The sequence below is a fragment of the Ranitomeya imitator genome, unplaced genomic scaffold (assembly GCF_032444005.1).
Source record: "Ranitomeya imitator isolate aRanImi1 unplaced genomic scaffold, aRanImi1.pri SCAFFOLD_252, whole genome shotgun sequence".
In the NCBI taxonomy this organism is placed as follows: domain Eukaryota; kingdom Metazoa; phylum Chordata; class Amphibia; order Anura; family Dendrobatidae; genus Ranitomeya; species Ranitomeya imitator.
Window position 1 is genome coordinate 61,974 of NW_027193687.1, and position 22,265 is coordinate 84,238.

At 40.5% G+C, this 22,265-nt stretch overlaps 37 non-coding genes across 37 annotated transcripts; 13 read left to right on the plus strand and 24 right to left on the minus strand.

The window, feature by feature from the left end:
* Positions 1 to 74: 74 nt before the first annotated feature.
* TRNAE-CUC (transfer RNA glutamic acid (anticodon CUC)) lies at positions 75 to 146 on the minus strand. Its single transcript has one exon. It is a non-coding gene; the product is annotated as a tRNA-Glu (tRNA).
* A 1,089-nt stretch (positions 147 to 1,235) lies between these two features.
* Positions 1,236 to 1,307, minus strand: TRNAE-UUC (transfer RNA glutamic acid (anticodon UUC)). Its single transcript has one exon. It is a non-coding gene; the product is annotated as a tRNA-Glu (tRNA).
* Positions 1,308 to 1,395: 88 nt separating this feature from the next.
* On the plus strand, positions 1,396 to 1,468 carry TRNAM-CAU (transfer RNA methionine (anticodon CAU)). Its single transcript has one exon. It is a non-coding gene; the product is annotated as a tRNA-Met (tRNA).
* A 322-nt stretch (positions 1,469 to 1,790) lies between these two features.
* On the minus strand, positions 1,791 to 1,862 carry TRNAE-CUC (transfer RNA glutamic acid (anticodon CUC)). The gene has a single exon. It is a non-coding gene; the product is annotated as a tRNA-Glu (tRNA).
* A 1,070-nt stretch (positions 1,863 to 2,932) lies between these two features.
* Positions 2,933 to 3,004, minus strand: TRNAE-UUC (transfer RNA glutamic acid (anticodon UUC)). Its single transcript has one exon. It is a non-coding gene; the product is annotated as a tRNA-Glu (tRNA).
* Positions 3,005 to 3,092: 88 nt separating this feature from the next.
* On the plus strand, positions 3,093 to 3,165 carry TRNAM-CAU (transfer RNA methionine (anticodon CAU)). Its single transcript has one exon. It is a non-coding gene; the product is annotated as a tRNA-Met (tRNA).
* Positions 3,166 to 3,487: 322 nt separating this feature from the next.
* On the minus strand, positions 3,488 to 3,559 carry TRNAE-CUC (transfer RNA glutamic acid (anticodon CUC)). Its single transcript has one exon. It is a non-coding gene; the product is annotated as a tRNA-Glu (tRNA).
* A 1,081-nt stretch (positions 3,560 to 4,640) lies between these two features.
* TRNAE-UUC (transfer RNA glutamic acid (anticodon UUC)) lies at positions 4,641 to 4,712 on the minus strand. Its single transcript has one exon. It is a non-coding gene; the product is annotated as a tRNA-Glu (tRNA).
* Positions 4,713 to 4,800: 88 nt separating this feature from the next.
* On the plus strand, positions 4,801 to 4,873 carry TRNAM-CAU (transfer RNA methionine (anticodon CAU)). The gene has a single exon. It is a non-coding gene; the product is annotated as a tRNA-Met (tRNA).
* A 322-nt stretch (positions 4,874 to 5,195) lies between these two features.
* On the minus strand, positions 5,196 to 5,267 carry TRNAE-CUC (transfer RNA glutamic acid (anticodon CUC)). The gene has a single exon. It is a non-coding gene; the product is annotated as a tRNA-Glu (tRNA).
* A 1,070-nt stretch (positions 5,268 to 6,337) lies between these two features.
* Positions 6,338 to 6,409, minus strand: TRNAE-UUC (transfer RNA glutamic acid (anticodon UUC)). Its single transcript has one exon. It is a non-coding gene; the product is annotated as a tRNA-Glu (tRNA).
* Positions 6,410 to 6,497: 88 nt separating this feature from the next.
* TRNAM-CAU (transfer RNA methionine (anticodon CAU)) lies at positions 6,498 to 6,570 on the plus strand. Its single transcript has one exon. It is a non-coding gene; the product is annotated as a tRNA-Met (tRNA).
* Positions 6,571 to 6,892: 322 nt separating this feature from the next.
* On the minus strand, positions 6,893 to 6,964 carry TRNAE-CUC (transfer RNA glutamic acid (anticodon CUC)). Its single transcript has one exon. It is a non-coding gene; the product is annotated as a tRNA-Glu (tRNA).
* A 1,083-nt stretch (positions 6,965 to 8,047) lies between these two features.
* On the minus strand, positions 8,048 to 8,119 carry TRNAE-UUC (transfer RNA glutamic acid (anticodon UUC)). The gene has a single exon. It is a non-coding gene; the product is annotated as a tRNA-Glu (tRNA).
* An 88-nt stretch (positions 8,120 to 8,207) lies between these two features.
* On the plus strand, positions 8,208 to 8,280 carry TRNAM-CAU (transfer RNA methionine (anticodon CAU)). The gene has a single exon. It is a non-coding gene; the product is annotated as a tRNA-Met (tRNA).
* A 322-nt stretch (positions 8,281 to 8,602) lies between these two features.
* On the minus strand, positions 8,603 to 8,674 carry TRNAE-CUC (transfer RNA glutamic acid (anticodon CUC)). The gene has a single exon. It is a non-coding gene; the product is annotated as a tRNA-Glu (tRNA).
* Positions 8,675 to 9,752: 1,078 nt separating this feature from the next.
* Positions 9,753 to 9,824, minus strand: TRNAE-UUC (transfer RNA glutamic acid (anticodon UUC)). Its single transcript has one exon. It is a non-coding gene; the product is annotated as a tRNA-Glu (tRNA).
* An 88-nt stretch (positions 9,825 to 9,912) lies between these two features.
* On the plus strand, positions 9,913 to 9,985 carry TRNAM-CAU (transfer RNA methionine (anticodon CAU)). Its single transcript has one exon. It is a non-coding gene; the product is annotated as a tRNA-Met (tRNA).
* A 1,457-nt stretch (positions 9,986 to 11,442) lies between these two features.
* TRNAE-UUC (transfer RNA glutamic acid (anticodon UUC)) lies at positions 11,443 to 11,514 on the minus strand. Its single transcript has one exon. It is a non-coding gene; the product is annotated as a tRNA-Glu (tRNA).
* An 88-nt stretch (positions 11,515 to 11,602) lies between these two features.
* Positions 11,603 to 11,675, plus strand: TRNAM-CAU (transfer RNA methionine (anticodon CAU)). Its single transcript has one exon. It is a non-coding gene; the product is annotated as a tRNA-Met (tRNA).
* Positions 11,676 to 11,997: 322 nt separating this feature from the next.
* Positions 11,998 to 12,069, minus strand: TRNAE-CUC (transfer RNA glutamic acid (anticodon CUC)). Its single transcript has one exon. It is a non-coding gene; the product is annotated as a tRNA-Glu (tRNA).
* Positions 12,070 to 13,148: 1,079 nt separating this feature from the next.
* TRNAE-UUC (transfer RNA glutamic acid (anticodon UUC)) lies at positions 13,149 to 13,220 on the minus strand. Its single transcript has one exon. It is a non-coding gene; the product is annotated as a tRNA-Glu (tRNA).
* Positions 13,221 to 13,308: 88 nt separating this feature from the next.
* On the plus strand, positions 13,309 to 13,381 carry TRNAM-CAU (transfer RNA methionine (anticodon CAU)). The gene has a single exon. It is a non-coding gene; the product is annotated as a tRNA-Met (tRNA).
* Positions 13,382 to 14,838: 1,457 nt separating this feature from the next.
* Positions 14,839 to 14,910, minus strand: TRNAE-UUC (transfer RNA glutamic acid (anticodon UUC)). Its single transcript has one exon. It is a non-coding gene; the product is annotated as a tRNA-Glu (tRNA).
* An 88-nt stretch (positions 14,911 to 14,998) lies between these two features.
* On the plus strand, positions 14,999 to 15,071 carry TRNAM-CAU (transfer RNA methionine (anticodon CAU)). Its single transcript has one exon. It is a non-coding gene; the product is annotated as a tRNA-Met (tRNA).
* A 322-nt stretch (positions 15,072 to 15,393) lies between these two features.
* TRNAE-CUC (transfer RNA glutamic acid (anticodon CUC)) lies at positions 15,394 to 15,465 on the minus strand. The gene has a single exon. It is a non-coding gene; the product is annotated as a tRNA-Glu (tRNA).
* A 1,079-nt stretch (positions 15,466 to 16,544) lies between these two features.
* On the minus strand, positions 16,545 to 16,616 carry TRNAE-UUC (transfer RNA glutamic acid (anticodon UUC)). The gene has a single exon. It is a non-coding gene; the product is annotated as a tRNA-Glu (tRNA).
* An 88-nt stretch (positions 16,617 to 16,704) lies between these two features.
* Positions 16,705 to 16,777, plus strand: TRNAM-CAU (transfer RNA methionine (anticodon CAU)). The gene has a single exon. It is a non-coding gene; the product is annotated as a tRNA-Met (tRNA).
* Positions 16,778 to 18,236: 1,459 nt separating this feature from the next.
* TRNAE-UUC (transfer RNA glutamic acid (anticodon UUC)) lies at positions 18,237 to 18,308 on the minus strand. The gene has a single exon. It is a non-coding gene; the product is annotated as a tRNA-Glu (tRNA).
* Positions 18,309 to 18,396: 88 nt separating this feature from the next.
* Positions 18,397 to 18,469, plus strand: TRNAM-CAU (transfer RNA methionine (anticodon CAU)). Its single transcript has one exon. It is a non-coding gene; the product is annotated as a tRNA-Met (tRNA).
* Positions 18,470 to 18,791: 322 nt separating this feature from the next.
* On the minus strand, positions 18,792 to 18,863 carry TRNAE-CUC (transfer RNA glutamic acid (anticodon CUC)). Its single transcript has one exon. It is a non-coding gene; the product is annotated as a tRNA-Glu (tRNA).
* Positions 18,864 to 19,928: 1,065 nt separating this feature from the next.
* Positions 19,929 to 20,000, minus strand: TRNAE-UUC (transfer RNA glutamic acid (anticodon UUC)). The gene has a single exon. It is a non-coding gene; the product is annotated as a tRNA-Glu (tRNA).
* Positions 20,001 to 20,088: 88 nt separating this feature from the next.
* Positions 20,089 to 20,161, plus strand: TRNAM-CAU (transfer RNA methionine (anticodon CAU)). Its single transcript has one exon. It is a non-coding gene; the product is annotated as a tRNA-Met (tRNA).
* Positions 20,162 to 20,483: 322 nt separating this feature from the next.
* Positions 20,484 to 20,555, minus strand: TRNAE-CUC (transfer RNA glutamic acid (anticodon CUC)). Its single transcript has one exon. It is a non-coding gene; the product is annotated as a tRNA-Glu (tRNA).
* A 1,065-nt stretch (positions 20,556 to 21,620) lies between these two features.
* On the minus strand, positions 21,621 to 21,692 carry TRNAE-UUC (transfer RNA glutamic acid (anticodon UUC)). The gene has a single exon. It is a non-coding gene; the product is annotated as a tRNA-Glu (tRNA).
* Positions 21,693 to 21,780: 88 nt separating this feature from the next.
* TRNAM-CAU (transfer RNA methionine (anticodon CAU)) lies at positions 21,781 to 21,853 on the plus strand. Its single transcript has one exon. It is a non-coding gene; the product is annotated as a tRNA-Met (tRNA).
* A 322-nt stretch (positions 21,854 to 22,175) lies between these two features.
* TRNAE-CUC (transfer RNA glutamic acid (anticodon CUC)) lies at positions 22,176 to 22,247 on the minus strand. Its single transcript has one exon. It is a non-coding gene; the product is annotated as a tRNA-Glu (tRNA).
* Positions 22,248 to 22,265: the final 18 nt, after the last annotated feature.

Here is a 22,265-nt window from a genome sequence, read left to right on the forward strand (position 1 = left end):
GTTAAGTCCAAATTGTACCTGAGATACGTTTGACTGAAAATAACGCATCAGTAGTTAGTACAGAAAAGGGTACTTTCCCATACCGGGAGTCGAACCCGGGCCGCCTGGGTGAGAACCAGGAATCCTAACCGCTAGACCATATGGGAAATGATGCATAGCGGTATCAGTGACAATGTAAAAAAAAGAAGTTTACTACTTGACACAAGAAACTTCTGCAGTTCAATTTGCGCAACTTGCCTCCTTAACACAGTAGGAAGCAAATCCGTCTCATAAGCTAAAGGTTGAACTTTTGATGCTCAGAAGAGGCACTGGCCCCTTGTTTTTTCAATCAATTCTGTCTCCATCTTTGCTAGAGAGCCACCGATTTTTCCCATTCAGTACCAAAACATAACCGATTGCAGCAAAGAGGAGAGCTCTAATAACAGACAGGGAAAAAAGGGTTGCTGAGTCCCTTAAAACCTAGGAGTTACAAGTGAGAAATAAGAATGGTTTGAGCGTTGACCTCAAATGGTATGTGGTGCAAATAAATAACCCAAAACTCTGGTGGTTGACATTTTTGCTGCATAGAGCAGTTCCAACCTAAACTGATTCCATCTACAAGGTTTGTGGCAGTTTTTGAATGTGCGTACATATGCCAAAGGAGGTCACTCCCATAGCAGGAATTGAACCAGTCAACCAGCGATGCTAGGTCCTTTTCCGCATGGGGCAAGCTTTACACTAACCAACAAGACAGGTTTAAAAAAAAAAAAAAAAAAAAAAAAAAAAAAAAAAAAAAAAAGGAAGTTTTTTGCTTTGATTAAATAAATTTTACATTACTAAAGCTAAAACTTTCCACATGAACACCATAATTAGCATATCAGTTGGCAATCTGAAGAATATGAGTTTATTCCTCACATGTGGTACTACTCCCTCCTTTTCTCAGGAGACTGTGTTACCAACTCAGAACTTTCCCATTAATTTCTGAAATGTTTCCGATTGGAAATGAAGTAGGAGCCCTAATGACAGACAGAACACATGGATTGTTGGGCCCCTAACACTTTGGAGTAAAAAGGTGTAGTTGAGAATGAGTTAAGCTATGAAACAAAATTAAATCTTGTGCAAAAGGTCAGAATGAATGAAAAATACCCTGGTGTTCAGCATTTTTGACTGCAAAGTGCAAATTCTATCTGAAGTACTTTTATTTGCAAAACACATTTCAGTCTTTGAATGTTGGCAGTAGTACAGAAAAAAGTGAATTCCCATACCGGGAGTCGAACCCGGGCCGCCTGGGTGAAAACCAGGAATCCTAACCGCTAGACCATATGGGAATAGATACCTTCAAGCTCGTTGACAATATGAAAAAAATAAGTTTCGTGCCTTGCACAAGAAGTGTCTGCAGATTAGCTTGTGTGTCTTGCCTCGTTAGCGCAGTAGGTAGCGCGTCAGTCTCATAATCTGAAGGTCGTGAGTTCGATCCTCACACGGGGCAGCATATTCCTCTTTTCTTAAGAGATATTGTCCCCAATTTAGAACTTTCCCTTTCAGTTCTAAAATGATTCTGATAATGAAGAAATTGTGAGCCCAAATGACAGACAGTACAAATGGGTTGTTGAGTCTCTTAACACCTTTGGTGTAAAAAGAGGTAGTTGGGAATGATTTGAGCTATGAAACCAAACTCAGTCTTGCGCCAAAAGTCGCAATGAATGGACAAAAAGCTGGTGCTCAGCATTTTTGACGGTTAAGTCCAAATTGTACCTGAGATACGTTTGACTGAAAATAACGCATCAGTAGTTAGTACAGAAAAGGGTACTTTCCCATACCGGGAGTCGAACCCGGGCCGCCTGGGTGAGAACCAGGAATCCTAACCGCTAGACCATATGGGAAATGATGCATAGCGGTATCAGTGACAATGTAAAAAAAAGAAGTTTACTACTTGACACAAGAAACTTCTGCAGTTCAATTTGCGCAACTTGCCTCGTTAACACAGTAGGAAGCAAATCCGTCTCATAAGCTAAAGGTTGAACTTTTGATGCTCAGAAGAGGCACTGGCCCCTTGTTTTTTCAATCAATTCTGTCTCCATCTTTGCTAGAGAGCCACCGATTTTTCCCATTCAGTACCAAAACATAACCGATTGCAGCAAAGAGGAGAGCTCTAATAACAGACAGGGAAAAAAGGGTTGCTGAGTCCCTTAAAACCTAGGAGTTACAAGTGAGAAATAAGAATGGTTTGAGCGTTGACCTCAAATGGTATGTGGTGCAAATAAATAACCCAAAACTCTGGTGGTTGACATTTTTGCTGCATAGAGCAGTTCCAACCTAAACTGATTCCATCTACAAGGTTTGTGGCAGTTTTTGAATGTGCGTACATATGCCAAAGGAGGTCACTCCCATAGCAGGAATTGAACCAGTCAACCAGCGATGCTAGGTCCTTTTCCGCATGGGGCAAGCTTTACACTAACCAACAAGACAGGTTTAAAAAAAAAAAAAAAAAAAAAAAGAAGTTTTTTGCTTTGATTAAATAAATTTTACATTACTAAAGCTAAAACTTTCCACATGAACACCATAATTAGCATATCAGTTGGCAATCTGAAGAATATGAGTTTATTCCTCAAATGTGGTACTACTCCCTCCTTTTCTCAGGAGACTGTGTTACCAACTCAGAACTTTCCCATTAATTTCTGAAATGTTTCCGATTGGAAATGAAGTAGGAGCCCTAATGACAGACAGAACACATGGATTGTTGGGCCCCTAACACTTTGGAGTAAAAAGGTGTAGTTGAGAATGAGTTAAGCTATGAAACAAAATTAAATCTTGTGCAAAAGGTCAGAATGAATGAAAAATACCCTGGTGTTCAGCATTTTTGACTGCAAAGTGCAAATTCTATCTGAAGTACTTTTATTTGCAAAACACATTTCAGTCTTTGAATGTTGGCAGTAGTACAGAAAAAAGTGAATTCCCATACCGGGAGTCGAACCCGGGCCGCCTGGGTGAAAACCAGGAATCCTAACCGCTAGACCATATGGGAATAGATACCTTCAAGCTCGTTGACAATATGAAAAAAATAAGTTTCGTGCCTTGCACAAGAAGTGTCTGCAGATTAGCTTGTGTGTCTTGCCTCGTTAGCGCAGTAGGTAGCGCGTCAGTCTCATAATCTGAAGGTCGTGAGTTCGATCCTCACACGGGGCAGCATATTCCTCTTTTCTTAAGAGATATTGTCCCCAATTTAGAACTTTCCCTTTCAGTTCTAAAACGATTCTGATAATTAAGGAATTGTGAGCCCAAATGACAGACAGTACAAATGGGTTGTTGAGTCTCTTAACACCTTTGGTGTAAAAAGAGGTAGTTGGGAATGATTTGAGCTATGAAACCAAACTCAGTCTTGCGCCAAAAGTCGCAATGAATGGACAAAAAGCTGGTGCTCAGCATTTTTGACGGTTAAGTCCAAATTGTACCTGAGATACGTTTGACTGAAAATAACGCATCAGTAGTTAGTACAGAAAAGGGTACTTTCCCATACCGGGAGTCGAACCCGGGCCGCCTGGGTGAGAACCAGGAATCCTAACCGCTAGACCATATGGGAAATGATGCATAGCGGTATCAGTGACAATGTAAAAAAAAGAAGTTTACTACTTGACACAAGAAACTTCTGCAGTTCAATTTGCGCAACTTGCCTCCTTAACACAGTAGGAAGCAAATCCGTCTCATAAGCTAAAGGTTGAACTTTTGATGCTCAGAAGAGGCACTGGCCCCTTGTTTTTTCAATCAATTCTGTCTCCATCTTTGCTAGAGAGCCACCGATTTTTCCCATTCAGTACCAAAACATAACCGATTGCAGCAAAGAGGAGAGCTCTAATAACAGACAGGGAAAAAAGGGTTGCTGAGTCCCTTAAAACCTAGGAGTTACAAGTGAGAAATAAGAATGGTTTGAGCGTTGACCTCAAATGGTATGTGGTGCAAATAAATAACCCAAAACTCTGGTGGTTGACATTTTTGCTGCATAGAGCAGTTCCAACCTAAACTGATTCCATCTACAAGGTTTGTGGCAGTTTTTGAATGTGCGTACATATGCCAAAGGAGGTCACTCCCATAGCAGGAATTGAACCAGTCAACCAGCGATGCTAGGTCCTTTTCCGCATGGGGCAAGCTTTACACTAACCAACAAGACAGGTTTAAAAAAAAAAAAAAAAAAAAAAAAAAAAAAAAAAGAAGTTTTTTGCTTTGATTAAATAAATTTTACATTACTAAAGCTAAAACTTTCCACATGAACACCATAATTAGCATATCAGTTGGCAATCTGAAGAATATGAGTTTATTCCTCAAATGTGGTACTACTCCCTCCTTTTCTCAGGAGACTGTGTTACCAACTCAGAACTTTCCCATTAATTTCTGAAATGTTTCCGATTGGAAATGAAGTAGGAGCCCTAATGACAGACAGAACACATGGATTGTTGGGCCCCTAACACTTTGGAGTAAAAAGGTGTAGTTGAGAATGAGTTAAGCTATGAAACAAAATTAAATCTTGTGCAAAAGGTCAGAATGAATGAAAAATACCCTGGTGTTCAGCATTTTTGACTGCAAAGTGCAAATTCTATCTGAAGTACTTTTATTTGCAAAACACATTTCAGTCTTTGAATGTTGGCAGTAGTACAGAAAAAAGTGAATTCCCATACCGGGAGTCGAACCCGGGCCGCCTGGGTGAAAACCAGGAATCCTAACCGCTAGACCATATGGGAATAGATACCTTCAAGCTCGTTGACAATATGAAAAAAATAAGTTTCGTGCCTTGCACAAGAAGTGTCTGCAGATTAGCTTGTGTGTCTTGCCTCGTTAGCGCAGTAGGTAGCGCGTCAGTCTCATAATCTGAAGGTCGTGAGTTCGATCCTCACACGGGGCAGCATATTCCTCTTTTCTTAAGAGATATTGTCCCCAATTTAGAACTTTCCCTTTCAGTTCTAAAACGATTCTGATAATTAAGGAATTGTGAGCCCAAATGACAGACAGTACAAATGGGTTGTTGAGTCTCTTAACACCTTTGGTGTAAAAAGAGGTAGTTGGGAATGATTTGAGCTATGAAACCAAACTCAGTCTTGCGCCAAAAGTCGCAATGAATGGACAAAAAGCTGGTGCTCAGCATTTTTGACGGTTAAGTCCAAATTGTACCTGAGATACGTTTGACTGAAAATAACGCATCAGTAGTTAGTACAGAAAAGGGTACTTTCCCATACCGGGAGTCGAACCCGGGCCGCCTGGGTGAGAACCAGGAATCCTAACCGCTAGACCATATGGGAAATGATGCATAGCGGTATCAGTGACAATGTAAAAAAAAGAAGTTTACTACTTGACACAAGAAACTTCTGCAGTTCAATTTGCGCAACTTGCCTCCTTAACACAGTAGGAAGCAAATCCGTCTCATAAGCTAAAGGTTGAACTTTTGATGCTCAGAAGAGGCACTGGCCCCTTGTTTTTTCAATCAATTCTGTCTCCATCTTTGCTAGAGAGCCACCGATTTTTCCCATTCAGTACCAAAACATAACCGATTGCAGCAAAGAGGAGAGCTCTAATAACAGACAGGGAAAAAAGGGTTGCTGAGTCCCTTAAAACCTAGGAGTTACAAGTGAGAAATAAGAATGGTTTGAGCGTTGACCTCAAATGGTATGTGGTGCAAATAAATAACCCAAAACTCTGGTGGTTGACATTTTTGCTGCATAGAGCAGTTCCAACCTAAACTGATTCCATCTACAAGGTTTGTGGCAGTTTTTGAATGTGCGTACATATGCCAAAGGAGGTCACTCCCATAGCAGGAATTGAACCAGTCAACCAGCGATGCTAGGTCCTTTTCCGCATGGGGCAAGCTTTACACTAACCAACAAGACAGGTTTAAAAAAAAAAAAAAAAAAAAAAAGAAGTTTTTTGCTTTGATTAAATAAATTTTACATTACTAAAGCTAAAACTTTCCACATGAACACCATAATTAGCATATCAGTTGGCAATCTGAAGAATATGAGTTTATTCCTCAAATGTGGTACTACTCCCTCCTTTTCTCAGGAGACTGTGTTACCAACTCAGAACTTTCCCATTAATTTCTGAAATGTTTCCGATTGGAAATGAAGTAGGAGCCCTAATGACAGACAGAACACATGGATTGTTGGGCCCCTAACACTTTGGAGTAAAAAGGTGTAGTTGAGAATGAGTTAAGCTATGAAACAAAATTAAATCTTGTGCAAAAGGTCAGAATGAATGAAAAATACCCTGGTGTTCAGCATTTTTGACTGCAAAGTGCAAATTCTATCTGAAGTACTTTTATTTGCAAAACACATTTCAGTCTTTGAATGTTGGCAGTAGTACAGAAAAAAGTGAATTCCCATACCGGGAGTCGAACCCGGGCCGCCTGGGTGAAAACCAGGAATCCTAACCGCTAGACCATATGGGAATAGATACCTTCAAGCTCGTTGACAATATGAAAAAAATAAGTTTCGTGCCTTGCACAAGAAGTGTCTGCAGATTAGCTTGTGTGTCTTGCCTCGTTAGCGCAGTAGGTAGCGCGTCAGTCTCATAATCTGAAGGTCGTGAGTTCGATCCTCACACGGGGCAGCATATTCCTCTTTTCTTAAGAGATATTGTCCCCAATTTAGAACTTTCCCTTTCAGTTCTAAAACGATTCTGATAATTAAGGAATTGTGAGCCCAAATGACAGACAGTACAAATGGGTTGTTGAGTCTCTTAACACCTTTGGTGTAAAAAGAGGTAGTTGGGAATGATTTGAGCTATGAAACCAAACTCAGTCTTGCGCCAAAAGTCGCAATGAATGGACAAAAAGCTGGTGCTCAGCATTTTTGACGGTTAAGTCCAAATTGTACCTGAGATACGTTTGACTGAAAATAACGCATCAGTAGTTAGTACAGAAAAGGGTACTTTCCCATACCGGGAGTCGAACCCGGGCCGCCTGGGTGAGAACCAGGAATCCTAACCGCTAGACCATATGGGAAATGATGCATAGCGGTATCAGTGACAATGTAAAAAAAAGAAGTTTACTACTTGACACAAGAAACTTCTGCAGTTCAATTTGCGCAACTTGCCTCCTTAACACAGTAGGAAGCAAATCCGTCTCATAAGCTAAAGGTTGAACTTTTGATGCTCAGAAGAGGCACTGGCCCCTTGTTTTTTCAATCAATTCTGTCTCCATCTTTGCTAGAGAGCCACCGATTTTTCCCATTCAGTACCAAAACATAACCGATTGCAGCAAAGAGGAGAGCTCTAATAACAGACAGGGAAAAAAGGGTTGCTGAGTCCCTTAAAACCTAGGAGTTACAAGTGAGAAATAAGAATGGTTTGAGCGTTGACCTCAAATGGTATGTGGTGCAAATAAATAACCCAAAACTCTGGTGGTTGACATTTTTGCTGCATAGAGCAGTTCCAACCTAAACTGATTCCATCTACAAGGTTTGTGGCAGTTTTTGAATGTGCGTACATATGCCAAAGGAGGTCACTCCCATAGCAGGAATTGAACCAGTCAACCAGCGATGCTAGGTCCTTTTCCGCATGGGGCAAGCTTTACACTAACCAACAAGACAGGTTTAAAAAAAAAAAAAAAAAAAAAAAAAAAAAAAAAAAAGAAGTTTTTTGCTTTGATTAAATAAATTTTACATTACTAAAGCTAAAACTTTCCACATGAACACCATAATTAGCATATCAGTTGGCAATCTGAAGAATATGAGTTTATTCCTCAAATGTGGTACTACTCCCTCCTTTTCTCAGGAGACTGTGTTACCAACTCAGAACTTTCCCATTAATTTCTGAAATGTTTCCGATTGGAAATGAAGTAGGAGCCCTAATGACAGACAGAACACATGGATTGTTGGGCCCCTAACACTTTGGAGTAAAAAGGTGTAGTTGAGAATGAGTTAAGCTATGAAACAAAATTAAATCTTGTGCAAAAGGTCAGAATGAATGAAAAATACCCTGGTGTTCAGCATTTTTGACTGCAAAGTGCAAATTCTATCTGAAGTACTTTTATTTGCAAAACACATTTCAGTCTTTGAATGTTGGCAGTAGTACAGAAAAAAGTGAATTCCCATACCGGGAGTCGAACCCGGGCCGCCTGGGTGAAAACCAGGAATCCTAACCGCTAGACCATATGGGAATAGATACCTTCAAGCTCGTTGACAATATGAAAAAAATAAGTTTCGTGCCTTGCACAAGAAGTGTCTGCAGATTAGCTTGTGTGTCTTGCCTCGTTAGCGCAGTAGGTAGCGCGTCAGTCTCATAATCTGAAGGTCGTGAGTTCGATCCTCACACGGGGCAGCATATTCCTCTTTTCTTAAGAGATATTGTCCCCAATTTAGAACTTTCCCTTTCAGTTCTAAAACGATTCTGATAATTAAGGAATTGTGAGCCCAAATGACAGACAGTACAAATGGGTTGTTGAGTCTCTTAACACCTTTGGTGTAAAAAGAGGTAGTTGGGAATGATTTGAGCTATGAAACCAAACTCAGTCTTGCGCCAAAAGTCGCAATGAATGGACAAAAAGCTGGTGCTCAGCATTTTTGACGGTTAAGTCCAAATTGTACCTGAGATACGTTTGACTGAAAATAACGCATCAGTAGTTAGTACAGAAAAGGGTACTTTCCCATACCGGGAGTCGAACCCGGGCCGCCTGGGTGAGAACCAGGAATCCTAACCGCTAGACCATATGGGAAATGATGCATAGCGGTATCAGTGACAATGTAAAAAAAAGAAGTTTACTACTTGACACAAGAAACTTCTGCAGTTCAATTTGCGCAACTTGCCTCCTTAACACAGTAGGAAGCAAATCCGTCTCATAAGCTAAAGGTTGAACTTTTGATGCTCAGAAGAGGCACTGGCCCCTTGTTTTTTCAATCAATTCTGTCTCCATCTTTGCTAGAGAGCCACCGATTTTTCCCATTCAGTACCAAAACATAACCGATTGCAGCAAAGAGGAGAGCTCTAATAACAGACAGGGAAAAAAGGGTTGCTGAGTCCCTTAAAACCTAGGAGTTACAAGTGAGAAATAAGAATGGTTTGAGCGTTGACCTCAAATGGTATGTGGTGCAAATAAATAACCCAAAACTCTGGTGGTTGACATTTTTGCTGCATAGAGCAGTTCCAACCTAAACTGATTCCATCTACAAGGTTTGTGGCAGTTTTTGAATGTGCGTACATATGCCAAAGGAGGTCACTCCCATAGCAGGAATTGAACCAGTCAACCAGCGATGCTAGGTCCTTTTCCGCATGGGGCAAGCTTTACACTAACCAACAAGACAGGTTTAAAAAAAAAAAAAAAAAAAAAAAAAAAAAAAGAAGTTTTTTGCTTTGATTAAATAAATTTTACATTACTAAAGCTAAAACTTTCCACATGAACACCATAATTAGCATATCAGTTGGCAATCTGAAGAATATGAGTTTATTCCTCACATGTGGTACTACTCCCTCCTTTTCTCAGGAGACTGTGTTACCAACTCAGAACTTTCCCATTAATTTCTGAAATGTTTCCGATTGGAAATGAAGTAGGAGCCCTAATGACAGACAGAACACATGGATTGTTGGGCCCCTAACACTTTGGAGTAAAAAGGTGTAGTTGAGAATGAGTTAAGCTATGAAACAAAATTAAATCTTGTGCAAAAGGTCAGAATGAATGAAAAATACCCTGGTGTTCAGCATTTTTGACTGCAAAGTGCAAATTCTATCTGAAGTACTTTTATTTGCAAAACACATTTCAGTCTTTGAATGTTGGCAGTAGTACAGAAAAAAGTGAATTCCCATACCGGGAGTCGAACCCGGGCCGCCTGGGTGAAAACCAGGAATCCTAACCGCTAGACCATATGGGAATAGATACCTTCAAGCTCGTTGACAATATGAAAAAAATAAGTTTCGTGCCTTGCACAAGAAGTGTCTGCAGATTAGCTTGTGTGTCTTGCCTCGTTAGCGCAGTAGGTAGCGCGTCAGTCTCATAATCTGAAGGTCGTGAGTTCGATCCTCACACGGGGCAGCATATTCCTCTTTTCTTAAGAGATATTGTCCCCAATTTAGAACTTTCCCTTTCAGTTCTAAAACGATTCTGATAATTAAGGAATTGTGAGCCCAAATGACAGACAGTACAAATGGGTTGTTGAGTCTCTTAACACCTTTGGTGTAAAAAGAGGTAGTTGGGAATGATTTGAGCTATGAAACCAAACTCAGTCTTGCGCCAAAAGTCGCAATGAATGGACAAAAAGCTGGTGCTCAGCATTTTTGACGGTTAAGTCCAAATTGTACCTGAGATACGTTTGACTGAAAATAACGCATCAGTAGTTAGTACAGAAAAGGGTACTTTCCCATACCGGGAGTCGAACACGGGCCGCCTGGGTGAGAACCAGGAATCCTAACCGCTAGACCATATGGGAAATGATGCATAGCGGTATCAGTGACAATGTAAAAAAAAGAAGTTTACTACTTGACACAAGAAACTTCTGCAGTTCAATTTGCGCAACTTGCCTCGTTAACACAGTAGGAAGCAAATCCGTCTCATAAGCTAAAGGTTGAACTTTTGATGCTCAGAAGAGGCACTGGCCCCTTGTTTTTTCAATCAATTCTGTCTCCATCTTTGCTAGAGAGCCACCGATTTTTCCCATTCAGTACCAAAACATCACCGATTGCAGCAAAGAGGAGAGCTCTAATAACAGACAGGGAAAAAAGGGTTGCTGAGTCCCTTAAAACCTAGGAGTTACAAGTGAGAAATAAGAATGGTTTGAGCGTTGACCTCAAATGGTATGTGGTGCAAATAAATAACCCAAAACTCTGGTGGTTGACATTTTTGCTGCATAGAGCAGTTCCAACCTAAACTGATTCCATCTACAAGGTTTGTGGCAGTTTTTGAATGTGCGTACATATGCCAAAGGAGGTCACTCCCATAGCAGGAATTGAACCAGTCAACCAGCGATGCTAGGTCCTTTTCCGCATGGGGCAAGCTTTACACTAACCAACAAGACAGGTTTAAAAAAAAAAAAAAAAGAAGTTTTTTGCTTTGATTAAATAAATTTTACATTACTAAAGCTAAAACTTTCCACATGAACACCATAATTAGCATATCAGTTGGCAATCTGAAGAATATGAGTTTATTCCTCAAATGTGGTACTACTCCCTCCTTTTCTCAGGAGACTGTGTTACCAACTCAGAACTTTCCCATTAATTTCTGAAATGTTTCCGATTGGAAATGAAGTAGGAGCCCTAATGACAGACAGAACACATGGATTGTTGGGCCCCTAACACTTTGGAGTAAAAAGGTGTAGTTGAGAATGAGTTAAGCTATGAAACAAAATTAAATCTTGTGCAAAAGGTCAGAATGAATGAAAAATACCCTGGTGTTGAGCATTTTTGACTGCAAAGTGCAAATTCTATCTGAAGTACTTTTATTTGCAAAACACATTTCAGTCTTTGAATGTTGGCAGTAGTACAGAAAAAAGCGAATTCCCATACCGGGAGTCGAACCCGGGCCGCCTGGGTGAAAACCAGGAATCCTAACCGCTAGACCATATGGGAATAGATACCTTCAAGCTCGTTGACAATATGAAAAAAATAAGTTTCGTGCCTTGCACAAGAAGTGTCTGCAGATTAGCTTGTGTGTCTTGCCTCGTTAGCGCAGTAGGTAGCGCGTCAGTCTCATAATCTGAAGGTCGTGAGTTCGATCCTCACACGGGGCAGCATATTCCTCTTTTCTTAAGAGATATTGTCCCCAATTTAGAACTTTCCCTTTCAGTTCTAAAACGATTCTGATAATTAAGGAATTGTGAGCCCAAATGACAGACAGTACAAATGGGTTGTTGAGTCTCTTAACACCTTTGGTGTAAAAAGAGGTAGTTGGGAATGATTTGAGCTATGAAACCAAACTCAGTCTTGCGCCAAAAGTCGCAATGAATGGACAAAAATCCGGTGCTCAGCATTTTTGACGGTTAAGTCCAAATTGTACCTGAGATACGTTTGACTGAAAATAACGCATCAGTAGTTAGTACAGAAAAGGGTACTTTCCCATACCGGGAGTCGAACCCGGGCCGCCTGGGTGAGAACCAGGAATCCTAACCGCTAGACCATATGGGAAATGATGCATAGCGGTATCAGTGACAATGTAAAAAAAAGAAGTTTACTACTTGACACAAGAAACTTCTGCAGTTCAATTTGCGCAACTTGCCTCCTTAACACAGTAGGAAGCAAATCCGTCTCATAAGCTAAAGGTTGAACTTTTGATGCTCAGAAGAGGCACTGGCCCCTTGTTTTTTCAATCAATTCTGTCTCCATCTTTGCTAGAGAGCCACCGATTTTTCCCATTCAGTACCAAAACATAACCGATTGCAGCAAAGAGGAGAGCTCTAATAACAGACAGGGAAAAAAGGGTTGCTGAGTCCCTTAAAACCTAGGAGTTACAAGTGAGAAATAAGAATGGTTTGAGCGTTGACCTCAAATGGTATGTGGTGCAAATAAATAACCCAAAACTCTGGTGGTTGACATTTTTGCTGCATAGAGCAGTTCCAACCTAAACTGATTCCATCTACAAGGTTTGTGGCAGTTTTTGAATGTGCGTACATATGCCAAAGGAGGTCACTCCCATAGCAGGAATTGAACCAGTCAACCAGCGATGCTAGGTCCTTTTCCGCATGGGGCAAGCTTTACACTAACCAACAAGACAGGTTTAAAAAAAAAAAAAAAAAAAAAAAAAAAAAAAAGAAGTTTTTTGCTTTGATTAAATAAATTTTACATTACTAAAGCTAAAACTTTCCACATGAACACCATAATTAGCATATCAGTTGGCAATCTGAAGAATATGAGTTTATTCCTCACATGTGGTACTACTCCCTCCTTTTCTCAGGAGACTGTGTTACCAACTCAGAACTTTCCCATTAATTTCTGAAATGTTTCCGATTGGAAATGAAGTAGGAGCCCTAATGACAGACAGAACACATGGATTGTTGGGCCCCTAACACTTTGGAGTAAAAAGGTGTAGTTGAGAATGAGTTAAGCTATGAAACAAAATTAAATCTTGTGCAAAAGGTCAGAATGAATGAAAAATACCCTGGTGTTCAGCATTTTTGACTGCAAAGTGCAAATTCTATCTGAAGTACTTTTATTTGCAAAACACATTTCAGTCTTTGAATGTTGGCAGTAGTACAGAAAAAAGTGAATTCCCATACCGGGAGTCGAACCCGGGCCGCCTGGGTGAAAACCAGGAATCCTAACCGCTAGACCATATGGGAATAGATACCTTCAAGCTCGTTGACAATATGAAAAAAATAAGTTTCGTGCCTTGCACAAGAAGTGTCTGCAGATTAGCTTGTGTGTCTTGCCTCGTTAGCGCAGTAGGTAGCGCGTCAGTCTCATAATCTGAAGGTCGTGAGTTCGATCCTCACACGGGGCAGCATATTCCTCTTTTCTTAAGAGATATTGTCCCCAATTTAGAACTTTCCCTTTCAGTTCTAAAACGATTCTGATAATTAAGGAATTGTGAGCCCAAATGACAGACAGTACAAATGGGTTGTTGAGTCTCTTAACACCTTTGGTGTAAAAAGAGGTAGTTGGGAATGATTTGAGCTATGAAACCAAACTCAGTCTTGCGCCAAAAGTCGCAATGAATGGACAAAAAGCTGGTGCTCAGCATTTTTGACGGTTAAGTCCAAATTGTACCTGAGATACGTTTGACTGAAAATAACGCATCAGTAGTTAGTACAGAAAAGGGTACTTTCCCATACCGGGAGTCGAACACGGGCCGCCTGGGTGAGAACCAGGAATCCTAACCGCTAGACCATATGGGAAATGATGCATAGCGGTATCAGTGACAATGTAAAAAAAAGAAGTTTACTACTTGACACAAGAAACTTCTGCAGTTCAATTTGCGCAACTTGCCTCGTTAACACAGTAGGAAGCAAATCCGTCTCATAAGCTAAAGGTTGAACTTTTGATGCTCAGAAGAGGCACTGGCCCCTTGTTTTTTCAATCAATTCTGTCTCCATCTTTGCTAGAGAGCCACCGATTTTTCCCATTCAGTACCAAAACATAACCGATTGCAGCAAAGAGGAGAGCTCTAATAACAGACAGGGAAAAAAGGGTTGCTGAGTCCCTTAAAACCTAGGAGTTACAAGTGAGAAATAAGAATGGTTTGAGCGTTGACCTCAAATGGTATGTGGTGCAAATAAATAACCCAAAACTCTGGTGGTTGACATTTTTGCTGCATAGAGCAGTTCCAACCTAAACTGATTCCATCTACAAGGTTTGTGGCAGTTTTTGAATGTGCGTACATATGCCAAAGGAGGTCACTCCCATAGCAGGAATTGAACCAGTCAACCAGCGATGCTAGGTCCTTTTCCGCATGGGGCAAGCTTTACACTAACCAACAAGACAGGTTTAAAAAAAAAAAAAAAAGAAGTTTTTTGCTTTGATTAAATAAATTTTACATTACTAAAGCTAAAACTTTCCACATGAACACCATAATTAGCATATCAGTTGGCAATCTGAAGAATATGAGTTTATTCCTCAAATGTGGTACTACTCCCTCCTTTTCTCAGGAGACTGTGTTACCAACTCAGAACTTTCCCATTAATTTCTGAAATGTTTCCGATTGGAAATGAAGTAGGAGCCCTAATGACAGACAGAACACATGGATTGTTGGGCCCCTAACACTTTGGAGTAAAAAGGTGTAGTTGAGAATGAGTTAAGCTATGAAACAAAATTAAATCTTGTGCAAAAGGTCAGAATGAATGAAAAATACCCTGGTGTTGAGCATTTTTGACTGCAAAGTGCAAATTCTATCTGAAGTACTTTTATTTGCAAAACACATTTCAGTCTTTGAATGTTGGCAGTAGTACAGAAAAAAGCGAATTCCCATACCGGGAGTCGAACCCGGGCCGCCTGGGTGAAAACCAGGAATCCTAACCGCTAGACCATATGGGAATAGATACCTTCAAGCTCGTTGACAATATGAAAAAAATAAGTTTCGTGCCTTGCACAAGAAGTGTCTGCAGATTAGCTTGTGTGTCTTGCCTCGTTAGCGCAGTAGGTAGCGCGTCAGTCTCATAATCTGAAGGTCGTGAGTTCGATCCTCACACGGGGCAGCATATTCCTCTTTTCTTAAGAGATATTGTCCCCAATTTAGAACTTTCCCTTTCAGTTCTAAAACGATTCTGATAATTAAGGAATTGTGAGCCCAAATGACAGACAGTACAAATGGGTTGTTGAGTCTCTTAACACCTTTGGTGTAAAAAGAGGTAGTTGGGAATGATTTGAGCTATGAAACCAAACTCAGTCTTGCGCCAAAAGTCGCAATGAATGGACAAAAATCCGGTGCTCAGCATTTTTGACGGTTAAGTCCAAATTGTACCTGAGATACGTTTGACTGAAAATAACGCATCAGTAGTTAGTACAGAAAAGGGTACTTTCCCATACCGGGAGTCGAACCCGGGCCGCCTGGGTGAGAACCAGGAATCCTAACCGCTAGACCATATGGGAAATGATGCATAGCGGTATCAGTGACAATGTAAAAAAAAGAAGTTTACTACTTGACACAAGAAACTTCTGCAGTTCAATTTGCGCAACTTGCCTCCTTAACACAGTAGGAAGCAAATCCGTCTCATAAGCTAAAGGTTGAACTTTTGATGCTCAGAAGAGGCACTGGCCCCTTGTTTTTTCAATCAATTCTGTCTCCATCTTTGCTAGAGAGCCACCGATTTTTCCCATTCAGTACCAAAACATAACCGATTGCAGCAAAGAGGAGAGCTCTAATAACAGACAGGGAAAAAAGGGTTGCTGAGTCCCTTAAAACCTAGGAGTTACAAGTGAGAAATAAGAATGGTTTGAGCGTTGACCTCAAATGGTATGTGGTGCAAATAAATAACCCAAAACTCTGGTGGTTGACATTTTTGCTGCATAGAGCAGTTCCAACCTAAACTGATTCCATCTACAAGGTTTGTGGCAGTTTTTGAATGTGCGTACATATGCCAAAGGAGGTCACTCCCATAGCAGGAATTGAACCAGTCAACCAGCGATGCTAGGTCCTTTTCCGCATGGGGCAAGCTTTACACTAACCAACAAGACAGGTTTAAAAAAAAAAAAAAAAAAAAAAAAAAAAAAAAAAAGTTTTTTGCTTTGATTAAATAAATTTTACATTACTAAAGCTAAAACTTTCCACATGAACACCATAATTAGCATATCAGTTGGCAATCTGAAGAATATGAGTTTATTCCTCACATGTGGTACTACTCCCTCCTTTTCTCAGGAGACTGTGTTACCAACTCAGAACTTTCCCATTAATTTCTGAAATGTTTCCGATTGGAAATGAAGTAGGAGCCCTAATGACAGACAGAACACATGGATTGTTGGGCCCCTAACACTTTGGAGTAAAAAGGTGTAGTTGAGAATGAGTTAAGCTATGAAACAAAATTAAATCTTGTGCAAAAGGTCAGAATGAATGAAAAATACCCTGGTGTTCAGCATTTTTGACTGCAAAGTGCAAATTCTATCTGAAGTACTTTTATTTGCAAAACACATTTCAGTCTTTGAATGTTGGCAGTAGTACAGAAAAAAGTGAATTCCCATACCGGGAGTCGAACCCGGGCCGCCTGGGTGAAAACCAGGAATCCTAACCGCTAGACCATATGGGAATAGATACCTTCAAGCTCGTTGACAATATGAAAAAAATAAGTTTCGTGCCTTGCACAAGAAGTGTCTGCAGATTAGCTTGTGTGTCTTGCCTCGTTAGCGCAGTAGGTAGCGCGTCAGTCTCATAATCTGAAGGTCGTGAGTTCGATCCTCACACGGGGCAGCATATTCCTCTTTTCTTAAGAGATATTGTCCCCAATTTAGAACTTTCCCTTTCAGTTCTAAAACGATTCTGATAATTAAGGAATTGTGAGCCCAAATGACAGACAGTACAAATGGGTTGTTGAGTCTCTTAACACCTTTGGTGTAAAAAGAGGTAGTTGGGAATGATTTGAGCTATGAAACCAAACTCAGTCTTGCGCCAAAAGTCGCAATGAATGGACAAAAAGCTGGTGCTCAGCATTTTTGACGGTTAAGTCCAAATTGTACCTGAGATACGTTTGACTGAAAATAACGCATCAGTAGTTAGTACAGAAAAGGGTACTTTCCCATACCGGGAGTCGAACACGGGCCGCCTGGGTGAGAACCAGGAATCCTAACCGCTAGACCATATGGGAAATGATGCATAGCGGTATCAGTGACAATGTAAAAAAAAGAAGTTTACTACTTGACACAAGAAACTTCTGCAGTTCAATTTGCGCAACTTGCCTCGTTAACACAGTAGGAAGCAAATCCGTCTCATAAGCTAAAGGTTGAACTTTTGATGCTCAGAAGAGGCACTGGCCCCTTGTTTTTTCAATCAATTCTGTCTCCATCTTTGCTAGAGAGCCACCGATTTTTCCCATTCAGTACCAAAACATAACCGATTGCAGCAAAGAGGAGAGCTCTAATAACAGACAGGGAAAAAAGGGTTGCTGAGTCCCTTAAAACCTAGGAGTTACAAGTGAGAAATAAGAATGGTTTGAGCGTTGACCTCAAATGGTATGTGGTGCAAATAAATAACCCAAAACTCTGGTGGTTGACATTTTTGCTGCATAGAGCAGTTCCAACCTAAACTGATTCCATCTACAAGGTTTGTGGCAGTTTTTGAATGTGCGTACATATGCCAAAGGAGGTCACTCCCATAGCAGGAATTGAACCAGTCAACCAGCGATGCTAGGTCCTTTTCCGCATGGGGCAAGCTTTACACTAACCAACAAGACAGGTTTAAAAAAAAAAAAAAAAAAGAAGTTTTTTGCTTTGATTAAATAAATTTTACATTACTAAAGCTAAAACTTTCCACATGAACACCATAATTAGCATATCAGTTGGCAATCTGAAGAATATGAGTTTATTCCTCACATGTGGTACTACTCCCTCCTTTTCTCAGGAGACTGTGTTACCAACTCAGAACTTTCCCATTAATTTCTGAAATGTTTCCGATTGTAAATGAAGTAGGAGCCCTAATGACAGACAGAACACATGGATTGTTGGGCCCCTAACACTTTGGAGTAAAAAGGTGTAGTTGAGAATGAGTTAAGCTATGAAACAAAATTAAATCTTGTGCAAAAGGTCAGAATGAATGAAAAATACCCTGGTGTTCAGCATTTTTGACTGCAAAGTGCAAATTCTATCTGAAGTACTTTTATTTGCAAAACACATTTCAGTCTTTGAATGTTGGCAGTAGTACAGAAAAAAGTGAATTCCCATACCGGGAGTCGAACCCGGGCCGCCTGGGTGAAAACCAGGAATCCTAACCGCTAGACCATATGGGAATAGATACCTTCAAGCTCGTTGACAATATGAAAAAAATAAGTTTCGTGCCTTGCACAAGAAGTGTCTGCAGATTAGCTTGTGTGTCTTGCCTCGTTAGCGCAGTAGGTAGCGCGTCAGTCTCATAATCTGAAGGTCGTGAGTTCGATCCTCACACGGGGCAGCATATTCCTCTTTTCTTAAGAGATATTGTCCCCAATTTAGAACTTTCCCTTTCAGTTCTAAAATGATTCTGATAATGAAGAAATTGTGAGCCCAAATGACAGACAGTACAAATGGGTTGTTGAGTCTCTTAACACCTTTGGTGTAAAAAGAGGTAGTTGGGAATGATTTGAGCTATGAAACCAAACTCAGTCTTGCGCCAAAAGTCGCAATGAATGGACAAAAAGCTGGTGCTCAGCATTTTTGACGGTTAAGTCCAAATTGTACCTGAGATACGTTTGACTGAAAATAACGCATCAGTAGTTAGTACAGAAAAGGGTACTTTCCCATACCGGGAGTCGAACCCGGGCCGCCTGGGTGAGAACCAGGAATCCTAACCGCTAGACCATATGGGAAATGATGCATAGCGGTATCAGTGACAATGTAAAAAAAAGAAGTTTACTACTTGACACAAGAAACTTCTGCAGTTCAATTTGCGCAACTTGCCTCGTTAACACAGTAGGAAGCAAATCCGTCTCATAAGCTAAAGGTTGAACTTTTGATGCTCAGAAGAGGCACTGGCCCCTTGTTTTTTCAATCAATTCTGTCTCCATCTTTGCTAGAGAGCCACCGATTTTTCCCATTCAGTACCAAAACATAACCGATTGCAGCAAAGAGGAGAGCTCTAATAACAGACAGGGAAAAAAGGGTTGCTGAGTCCCTTAAAACCTAGGAGTTACAAGTGAGAAATAAGAATGGTTTGAGCGTTGACCTCAAATGGTATGTGGTGCAAATAAATAACCCAAAACTCTGGTGGTTGACATTTTTGCTGCATAGAGCAGTTCCAACCTAAACTGATTCCATCTACAAGGTTTGTGGCAGTTTTTGAATGTGCGTACATATGCCAAAGGAGGTCACTCCCATAGCAGGAATTGAACCAGTCAACCAGCGATGCTAGGTCCTTTTCCGCATGGGGCAAGCTTTACACTAACCAACAAGACAGGTTTAAAAAAAAAAAAAAAAAAGAAGTTTTTTGCTTTGATTAAATAAATTTTACATTACTAAAGCTAAAACTTTCCACATGAACACCATAATTAGCATATCAGTTGGCAATCTGAAGAATATGAGTTTATTCCTCACATGTGGTACTACTCCCTCCTTTTCTCAGGAGACTGTGTTACCAACTCAGAACTTTCCCATTAATTTCTGAAATGTTTCCGATTGTAAATGAAGTAGGAGCCCTAATGACAGACAGAACACATGGATTGTTGGGCCCCTAACACTTTGGAGTAAAAAGGTGTAGTTGAGAATGAGTTAAGCTATGAAACAAAATTAAATCTTGTGCAAAAGGTCAGAATGAATGAAAAATACCCTGGTGTTCAGCATTTTTGACTGCAAAGTGCAAATTCTATCTGAAGTACTTTTATTTGCAAAACACATTTCAGTCTTTGAATGTTGGCAGTAGTACAGAAAAAAGTGAATTCCCATACCGGGAGTCGAACCCGGGCCGCCTGGGTGAAAACCAGGAATCCTAACCGCTAGACCATATGGGAATAGATACCTTCAAGCTCGTTGACAATATGAAAAAAATAAGTTTCGTGCCTTGCACAAGAAGTGTCTGCAGATTAGCTTGTGTGTCTTGCCTCGTTAGCGCAGTAGGTAGCGCGTCAGTCTCATAATCTGAAGGTCGTGAGTTCGATCCTCACACGGGGCAGCATATTCCTCTTTTCTTAAGAGATATTGTCCCCAATTTAGAACTTTCCCTTTCAGTTCTAAAATGATTCTGATAATGAAGAAATTGTGAGCCCAAATGACAGACAGTACAAATGGGTTGTTGAGTCTCTTAACACCTTTGGTGTAAAAAGAGGTAGTTGGGAATGATTTGAGCTATGAAACCAAACTCAGTCTTGCGCCAAAAGTCGCAATGAATGGACAAAAAGCTGGTGCTCAGCATTTTTGACGGTTAAGTCCAAATTGTACCTGAGATACGTTTGACTGAAAATAACGCATCAGTAGTTAGTACAGAAAAGGGTACTTTCCCATACCGGGAGTCGAACCCGGGCCGCCTGGGTGAGAACCAGGAATCCTAACCGCTAGACCATATGGGAAATGATGCATAGCGGTATCAGTGACAATGTAAAAAAAAGAAGTTTACTACTTGACACAAGAAACTTCTGCAGTTCAATTTGCGCAACTTGCCTCGTTAACACAGTAGGAAGCAAATCCGTCTCATAAGCTAAAGGTTGAACTTTTGATGCTCAGAAGAGGCACTGGCCCCTTGTTTTTTCAATCAATTCTGTCTCCATCTTTGCTAGAGAGCCACCGATTTTTCCCATTCAGTACCAAAACATAACCGATTGCAGCAAAGAGGAGAGCTCTAATAACAGACAGGGAAAAAAGGGTTGCTGAGTCCCTTAAAACCTAGGAGTTACAAGTGAGAAATAAGAATGGTTTGAGCGTTGACCTCAAATGGTATGTGGTGCAAATAAATAACCCAAAACTCTGGTGGTTGACATTTTTGCTGCATAGAGCAGTTCCAACCTAAACTGATTCCATCTACAAGGTTTGTGGCAGTTTTTGAATGTGCGTACATATGCCAAAGGAGGTCACTCCCATAGCAGGAATTGAACCAGTCAACCAGCGATGCTAGGTCCTTTTCCGCATGGGGCAAGCTTTACACTAACCAACAAGACAGGTTTAAAAAAAAAAAAAAAAAAGAAGTTTTTTGCTTTGATTAAATAAATTTTACATTACTAAAGCTAAAACTTTCCACATGAACACCATAATTAGCATATCAGTTGGCAATCTGAAGAATATGAGTTTATTCCTCACATGTGGTACTACTCCCTCCTTTTCTCAGGAGACTGTGTTACCAACTCAGAACTTTCCCATTAATTTCTGAAATGTTTCCGATTGGAAATGAAGTAGGAGCCCTAATGACAGACAGAACACATGGATTGTTGGGCCCCTAACACTTTGGAGTAAAAAGGTGTAGTTGAGAATGAGTTAAGCTATGAAACAAAATTAAATCTTGTGCAAAAGGTCAGAATGAATGAAAAATACCCTGGTGTTCAGCATTTTTGACTGCAAAGTGCAAATTCTATCTGAAGTACTTTTATTTGCAAAACACATTTCAGTCTTTGAATGTTGGCAGTAGTACAGAAAAAAGTGAATTCCCATACCGGGAGTCGAACCCGGGCCGCCTGGGTGAAAACCAGGAATCCTAACCGCTAGACCATATGGGAATAGATACCTTCAAGCTCGTTGACAATATGAAAAAAATAAGTTTCGTGCCTTGCACAAGAAGTGTCTGCAGATTAGCTTGTGTGTCTTGCCTCGTTAGCGCAGTAGGTAGCGCGTCAGTCTCATAATCTGAAGGTCGTGAGTTCGATCCTCACACGGGGCAGCATATTCCTCTTTTCTTAAGAGATATTGTCCCCAATTTAGAACTTTCCCTTTCAGTTCTAAAATGATTCTGATAATGAAGAAATTGTGAGCCCAAATGACAGACAGTACAAATGGGTTGTTGAGTCTCTTAACACCTTTGGTGTAAAAAGAGGTAGTTGGGAATGATTTGAGCTATGAAACCAAACTCAGTCTTGCGCCAAAAGTCGCAATGAATGGACAAAAAGCTGGTGCTCAGCATTTTTGACGGTTAAGTCCAAATTGTACCTGAGATACGTTTGACTGAAAATAACGCATCAGTAGTTAGTACAGAAAAGGGTACTTTCCCATACCGGGAGTCGAACCCGGGCCGCCTGGGTGAGAACCAGGAATCCTAACCGCTAGACCATATGGGAAATGATGCATAGCGGTAT